This window comes from Periplaneta americana, unplaced genomic scaffold, assembly GCF_040183065.1.
Source record: "Periplaneta americana isolate PAMFEO1 unplaced genomic scaffold, P.americana_PAMFEO1_priV1 scaffold_45, whole genome shotgun sequence".
Taxonomy (NCBI): domain Eukaryota; kingdom Metazoa; phylum Arthropoda; class Insecta; order Blattodea; family Blattidae; genus Periplaneta; species Periplaneta americana.
In genome coordinates, this window is record NW_027185526.1 from 122,882 (window position 1) to 130,471 (window position 7,590).

The 7,590-nt window shown below is 46.1% G+C and overlaps 1 non-coding gene across 1 annotated transcript; it reads left to right on the plus strand.

Annotated features, from left to right (window-relative positions):
- The first annotated feature begins 6,946 nt into the window (after positions 1-6,946).
- On the plus strand, positions 6,947-7,065 carry LOC138694118 (5S ribosomal RNA). The gene has a single exon (XR_011330793.1). It is a non-coding gene; the product is annotated as a 5S ribosomal RNA (ribosomal RNA).
- Positions 7,066-7,590: the final 525 nt, after the last annotated feature.

Consider the following 7,590-nt stretch of genomic DNA (forward strand, 5'->3'; position numbering starts at 1 on the left):
ACCAACCACAGACAAGCAACCAACAGCGGCCCTTCATAGGGCCGCGCGACAAAAGTAAACCACAACCAACACAGACAACAGCTTCATCCAGCCACATAAATCTGCAAGATAACAGCATCCAAGGCCAACGCAGCAGCCTGGTGTGAGCGGAGAAGACGCTGACCCGTAGAGAGTCCAACGAGCGAAGCCTAGCCGGGACCACGCCTCAACTGTCGCTACAGACAAAACATCGTAACCTGAAGAGGGCATATGTAAGACCCTAAAACAGGTTGCCCTTTGGGCAAACAACTTTGAGCTTGAGCTTGAGCCGTCGAGATCACTTTTAACCTTCGTCACACGAGCAACATGACTGGACGCGGCAAGGGAGGCAAGGGTCTTGGCAAAGGTGGAGCGAAGCGCCACAGGAAGGTTCTCCGAGATAATATTCAGGGCATCACGAAGCCGGCCATTCGTCGTCTCGCCCGACGTGGAGGCGTAAAGCGTATCTCCGGCCTCATCTACGAGGAGACGAGAGGTGTTCTCAAGGTCTTTCTGGAGAACGTAATCCGTGACGCTGTAACATACACCGAGCACGCGAAGCGGAAGACAGTCACGGCCATGGACGTGGTATACGCCTTGAAGAGGCAGGGGAGGACTCTCTACGGGTTCGGCGGTTAGACTGCCTACACACGTCTGCTGCCGAATCCGTCGGCAAAACGGCCCTTTTCAGGGCCATAAAATCCGTCTAAAAAGGGCAGTAGTTGTCGAGATTAATTTAATTCACCTTTACTGTGTGACCACTAGCTCAACAGGCCAGTGCGGAAAACAGAACTTATTTCGTAGGGGCACTTCAGTATCAGCAAAAGACGTTGTAAGAAATGCCTCTCCGTTTTTCAAATGGGTCTGACCCCAACGCTTGGTATATCAAGTGGAAAGACCGGATTCCTCTGTGAAGCCTTGCTCCTCGGATTATGTTACCTGTTACTGTAAACTTCTGTAAGTCAATAATCACTGTCCGAAGAATTGGTGGGTAATATGACAACGCAGGTAGGCAATGCTCACCAGACCGTAACAAGGAACCGAGGGGATTGACACATACTGAACATCACATCACCACGTTTTTGCAATGCCAACTTTTAGGTCATAGGAATCCAGTGTGGTAAACACTGGGGAGAAGAGGTACACATCGCATGTCAGAACACAGGACTTCGTCCTGTCAGACAACTTCCACGTATAGCTTGCGTCATTTCGGTTCGAACGAAACGACAGAGAGAGGGGAAATTCGAACGCAAATTGTCAAAGCCTTCGATTCCTACGAGAAGGTCATGTCATCATCTCAGTATTGGGGTTCCTGCGCGTGCGGCCAATATGTGCACCAACAAACAAACGCATTAGGAACTCTATTATAACGCCGTAAGTTGTTCACCAGTTATCGATTTCTTATTCAAAATTAGTTTCATTCGTAGTATGTAGTAAAGTAAACTAGTATATTCAAACGTATATGTCTAAAACCACGATGGGCACCAAAGAAGGGGACTTGTGATTATTTTCACGATAATCTCCATTACTCTAATATGATAGAAATATATTACATAAATTTCGAAGCCAACTATGTACCTTGGCATCATCATCTAATTTAACTCGTATTGTGTTAAATTATATAATAATAATGAAACCTTTCTATATGCATCAGTATAATGTGTTATCACACAATAGCCTAGTAAATGTACAACGGTTTCAAGTACTTCAGTGCGAACCTGGGACAACGACATCGTTCAGAGCACAAAATTACAGAATGATGATATTAAATCAGCCCACCGGTATAGAGAGAGAGAGAAAGTTGACACGCGTAATGAAATTACATTACGAAGCCGTGAGAGAGGATTAACAATACTGGCTATTTCTGACTTTTGTGAGGTTAGTGGGGCCCTTAAAAGGGCCGTTTTACGGAGAAGGGGCTTAAGCCTTCTTCTCGGTTTTCTTCGGGAGGAGAACCGCCTGGATGTTGGGCAACACACCACCCTGGGCGATGGTGACGCCGGACAGGAGTTTGTTCAGCTCCTCGTCGTTGCGAATGGCGAGCTGTAAGTGACGAGGAATGATCCTAGTCTTCTTGTTGTCACGAGCTGCGTTGCCAGCCAACTCGAGAACTTCGGCCGCCAGGTACTCCATCACCGCGGCCAGGTAGACTGGCGCACCGGCACCAACTCGCTCTGCGTAATTGCCCTTACGCAAAAGACGGTGGATACGGCCTACCGGGAACTGCAACCCAGCACGGCTGGATCGAGACTTTGACTTTCCCTTCACCTTGCCTCCCTTTCCACGACCCGACATGATGCTACTCCTACTTGCAGCTGTTTAACTACAAGAACGACGCCTCGCCCAAAATGATGCAGGGCCCGGTGTCAGAGTTGATTGCTGGCAGAGCCAGCGGTCGTTTTAGGGTCTTACATTACAATGCCCTCTTCGACCGTGAGTGCTTGTGAGTGCAGTGTTATTAGAATGTTGGATATTTAGGGCTTTTATGAGATTGAGGTTGAGACGTGGAAAGAAGACAGGTGGGTAGAAAGTAAGAAAGAAGATTTAAGAAGCAGATTTTAAGTTCTGATTTGTTGTTATTTGAGGAGTAACCATGAACTATTTGTGATGTAAATTATTTACTGGGCTTGCGTGAATTTTGAATGTATTTATTTATTGTTTAGTTATTCAACGGTAGCTATCATGCATCACTAAGCAGTGGTGAGGGCAGTCACAATTTGTTTATATTGTTGTTATCCTTGTGTTTGGGCGTTGGAATTTTGACTTCAGCTATCCAGCAGTCGGAGTGATGTTCGCTGGTACGTTATGTTGTGGGTGGGGTGTTTGATTTCGATTTCCTCTCGTTGTAGATGAAGGTGGATTATTAATTGTATGTGTCGGGTTCTGGTCCATGACATATATGTGCATTCCTCAACGATGGCATTCTTGTGGAGTATTTATGGGAAACAGGCCGCGAATTTGCCGATTCCGGGAGACGAGGGGTGTTGTAGAGAGGGAGAGAGGGGGGGAGAGTTTAATGGTTATTTTGTGGATTGAAGTGATCTTGATAGGCTTGTAGGAGTTTTTCAATGGTTGTGTTCTTGTTGGTGTGTGGAGGATTGTTAAACATATGTTGTGTGTATGAGCGACGTAGTGCGAAGTGTGTGTATTTAGTGACTGTTCGGATTAGGTGTGTGGAGAGTGGTTTCGTTTTGGTGTGGATGTATACTGTGTCGTTTCTGGTATGTTTGGGTAGTCGAAATATCTGGCGCAATAATTTCCTTTCACGGGACTCAAATTTCTTTTGTGTTGAGGGTGAAGATTGCAATAGAAAGTAGGAGGAGTAGGTGCACTGGGATCGAACCAGTGCTTTATATAGGTGTAGTAATGTGTTGGCGTGGCAGCCTTGTCGTCTAATGCCGCTTAGGTAGCTTACTGCTTTAGTGGCTTTGTTGTATTTGTCCCATATTGTTTGCGCTATTGTAGTCCAAGAGAGTTTTGATGTGAGTGGAATGCCTAGATATGTTACTTTGTGTTGGAGTGGTATTAATGCTTGTCCGATTGTAATGTGTTGTCTGTTTGTGATTCGTGATTTTAAAGAGGGGCGGAAGACACAGGTTTGGGTTTTTTCGGTGTTGATGGTAATTCTCCAGGTGTTGGCCCACTCAGTGTACTGTCTCAGGGCGTTGTCTATTAGTACCCTGGCGGATCGTAAGCGGGGATGGGTGGCCCAGAAAGCAACATCGTCAGCAAACTGTGCCAGGCCCACTTGATTGTTGTTGGGTTGAGGGATGTCAGATACATATATGTTATAGAGCAGGGGGGAAATCACGCTGCCCTGGGGAACTCCTGCTTCGATTTGGAAGGTGCGGGACAGATCTTGTCTGCCAAGACGGACCTGGCCAGATCGGTTATTCAGGAAGCTGGAGATCCAGCGTGTTATTTCGTGCGGAAATTGCATGTTTGTTAATTTATATCGCAAGGCGTCCAGCCATACTGTGTCAAAGGCTCGTCTGGCGTCGAGCGCTACCAAGATTGAGTAATGTCGTTTAGAGTAGGCCTCCTCAATGGGGGTAAGTACCCGTATCAGCTGATCAGTCGGCTGGACTCCCGGTCTGAAGCCCGCCTGAGAATCGGGAATCATATTTCGGTCGCGCAGGTAAACCTGCAAGCGTGAAACGAGTACTTTCTCCATTAACTTGGCAATAGTCGGGGTGAGGCTTATGGGTCGGTAGTTGGCGGGGTCTGAGGCGTCTTTACCAGGTTTTGGAAATAGAAGTATGTGTGAATGTCTCCAGCGTGTCGGAGCGTGTCCAAGTTTCAAAGAGAGGGTGAAAAGACCAGCAAGAAAATTAAGGGCTGTCGGCGGGAGTTGTTTAAGTGTTTGGTATGTGATACCATCAGGTCCTGGTGCTGAGTTCTTGCATGTTTGGAGGGCAAGTGAGATGTCTAGTATGGTGATGTCATCAATGATGGGGTCGTCGGTTGATCGTGGTGCTGGTGCTGGGAGTGGATTATAGAGGATATGATGGTTATTGATATGATCTGTGATGAAATGGTAATGATCTTGGTCGAAATCTGGATGTATAGGTGTTGTGTGCGTGTTGGATAGAAACTGTCGGAAGGCTTCCAGTTTGCCTGGTGTGTCAATAATCGTTTGTTGTCTGTTGCGTAATGGGTGGGAAGTATATTGGTACTTGCCCCTAATACGCTTTATGGTTTCCCAAAATCGCTTGGGAGCGTTTAGTCTGTCTTTGTCGACTTTCTGAATGAATTTGTCCCATCGTCGCGTCTCGTATCTCTGTATAGCGTCTTTGACATCTTCTTGTAGTGAGCGGTAGAGGCGTCTGTCTTCATCTTCATGGGTGCGCATGTAGAGTCTGTGTGCTGCTCTTTTTGTCTTTATGATTTTTAAGATGTCTGGAGGTAGTGCACGGCGACGGTCAGTGGTATATCGTTTTTGTGGTATTGAGTCTTGAATAGCTTCATTAAGCACCTGTACAAACAAAGTCTCTGCGGTGTCTAAGTCTTCGTGTTTCGTGATTGGAAAATGAGGGAGTGATTTAGATATGTAATCTTTGAATTTCTGCCAATCAGCGTTACGATAATCTCGCATGTATATAGCTTCGTTTACGGGTTGAGAGCGGTAAAAGGGGCAGGCAAGTTTAATTTGTATGGGTGCGTGATCTGAATTTAGAGGGGGAAGGACTAGAGTATTGATGAGTCGGTTATGTAATCTGGGAGAGATGAATATTTTATCAGGAGTTGTAAATTGTTGAGTAGGAGTTGGTAGGCGTGTGGGGGCAGGGAGTGGAACTTGTACTAGGTTGAGACTGGGTAAGAGCGTCACTAGGTGGTTGCCTTTGGTGTTCCGATTGTTATCATGGAGGAAGGGGTGGTGGGCGTTGATATCTGTGGTGATTATGACATTTGGAAGGGTGTGAAGGTAACGCAGGAGTGTGGATGGGAGTGGATTAGCTGGCGGAGAGTAGAAAGAAGCCACATGCATGCGAGAATTTCCTATGTGGATTTGAATTATTACGGTAACCTTCACTTTTACGCCAACGTCAATAATCGACAGCGGACCAATCGTAAAGTCACAAACGTTTGCGCTGTTTCTATTGGCTCGCACTGGGAAGGCAGTACGGCATTGTCCCTGCGACTTAAATATTTTTCTCCCTCCGGGCTCATCATCAGACGAGCACCATGCCCCCCAAAGCTTCCGGAAAGGCTGCCAAGAAGGCCGGCAAGGCCCAGAAGAATATTTCGAAGGGCGATAAGAAGAAGAAGCGCAAGAGGAAGGAGAGCTACGCCATTTACATCTACAAGGTTCTGAAACAAGTTCACCCAGACACGGGAATCAGTTCAAAGGCTATGAGCATCATGAACAGCTTCGTTAACGACATCTTCGAGCGCATCGCCGCGGAAGCTTCGCGGCTCGCGCATTACAACAAGCGGTCGACCATCACCAGTCGGGAGATCCAGACAGCCGTCCGTCTCCTGCTACCCGGTGAGCTGGCCAAGCACGCCGTCAGTGAAGGGACCAAGGCCGTCACAAAATACACTAGTTCCAAGTAAGCGGGAGTGCTTGCTAGGGAATCAGCAACCGGCCCTTTTAAGGGCCACAAGTTATTCATAACAGAGTAGATGAATGAAGAACAACAGCGTTTCCCACCGAGTGAAAATTTAAATAATCACCCCGATAACACTTCTAGGATAGATAATACATTATAGGCAGTCCATGGGAGACTTGGATCCACGAGGCAAATTCGTTTCCTTAATAGTTTCGTACGACTTATATGAGAGCGCGGTGTCATTCCTACTCACTTGGCAGCATTAATTGTTGAGGGAAAACAACTTAGAAGGTAACTTGTCGACCGCGGTCATAATCCTTCCGCAGGCCACTACTGAGAATCTGTGGACATACGGGTAATCTATCTTTATTGAAACTCGGGTTCATAACATACGACTGATACTTTATATATCTGTCACGTAATCCATCAAGAGACAAATGTCCCCCCCCCCCCTAGTCAGTAGCGAGCTTCAGTCCATTCGTAGTAGCCGCCGGTGCAAGAAGTGAATTGAAGTTTGTGTGAAGTTCCGTAGTATGGCATGAAAATGATGTCGAAAATCCGACTACAGTTCCACAACCATGTGGTTGAAAGGAGGCTCCGCTGTTGAACAACAATCCACCTGTGGCTTAACTTAGAATGCCGACTAGCTGTTTTATTAATCCCGTGTCAATCCAGCAGTGTGTGACGTTGAAACGTAACCAAACTGCCGTTGATAGATAGATTTATCATCTATCCCAATGACATCCAACGAGCTTGGTAATTTAGGTACAGAGTCTAAGCAGGCAGTTTACGTGTGTGTGTGAGCGAGTGCAGGTTTTATCGAGTGCACCCCAATCCCATCGTCCTCAAGTGCCTACAGATTACGCAGTTTCATCGGCAACGGCCATACCATGTTGAAAATACCGGTTCTCGTCCGATCACCGAAGTCAAGCAACATTGGGCGTGGTCAGTACTTGGATGGGTGACCGCTTGGGAACACCACGTGCCGTTGGCGATTTTTTTTTTTACGTCACTATTTCCAGCGTGTTCTAATAAGACTTATGGGATATTATGTTCCCTTCCCTATTCCAGCTATAGCTTGGATGATGACGCCGCTGCATAATTGTAGAGTAATTGATAATTCTTAAGTACTTGCAGCTCCGTATTGAAACTTATGACTGGTAGCATATTCATATGAGACGGTTCACTTCTCTGCGTTTTCTCGAAGAAGGGAATATGTATTCAGGGGATTGTGAACGTACCTCGCGCTCTCCCTAGAAGTTAGAGACATTTTAGGTAAAGAATGTAATATACTGTACATATATGGCTAATTAAAATCCCATTAGTTACTACATTTCAGTGGGTAGTACAAATTCCATAATGAAAATATCTCTGTCCTAGTAGTTGTATCCTTTAAAGAAGCTCGTTGTTTTCCCATGATGAAGGGCAGAACTTGGTCGGTAGAAATTTAAACAGACTGCATTATCAGACCAGGCGTTATTTCAATATCAGCGTTTAGTTTAGGAAATATAGCAATAGC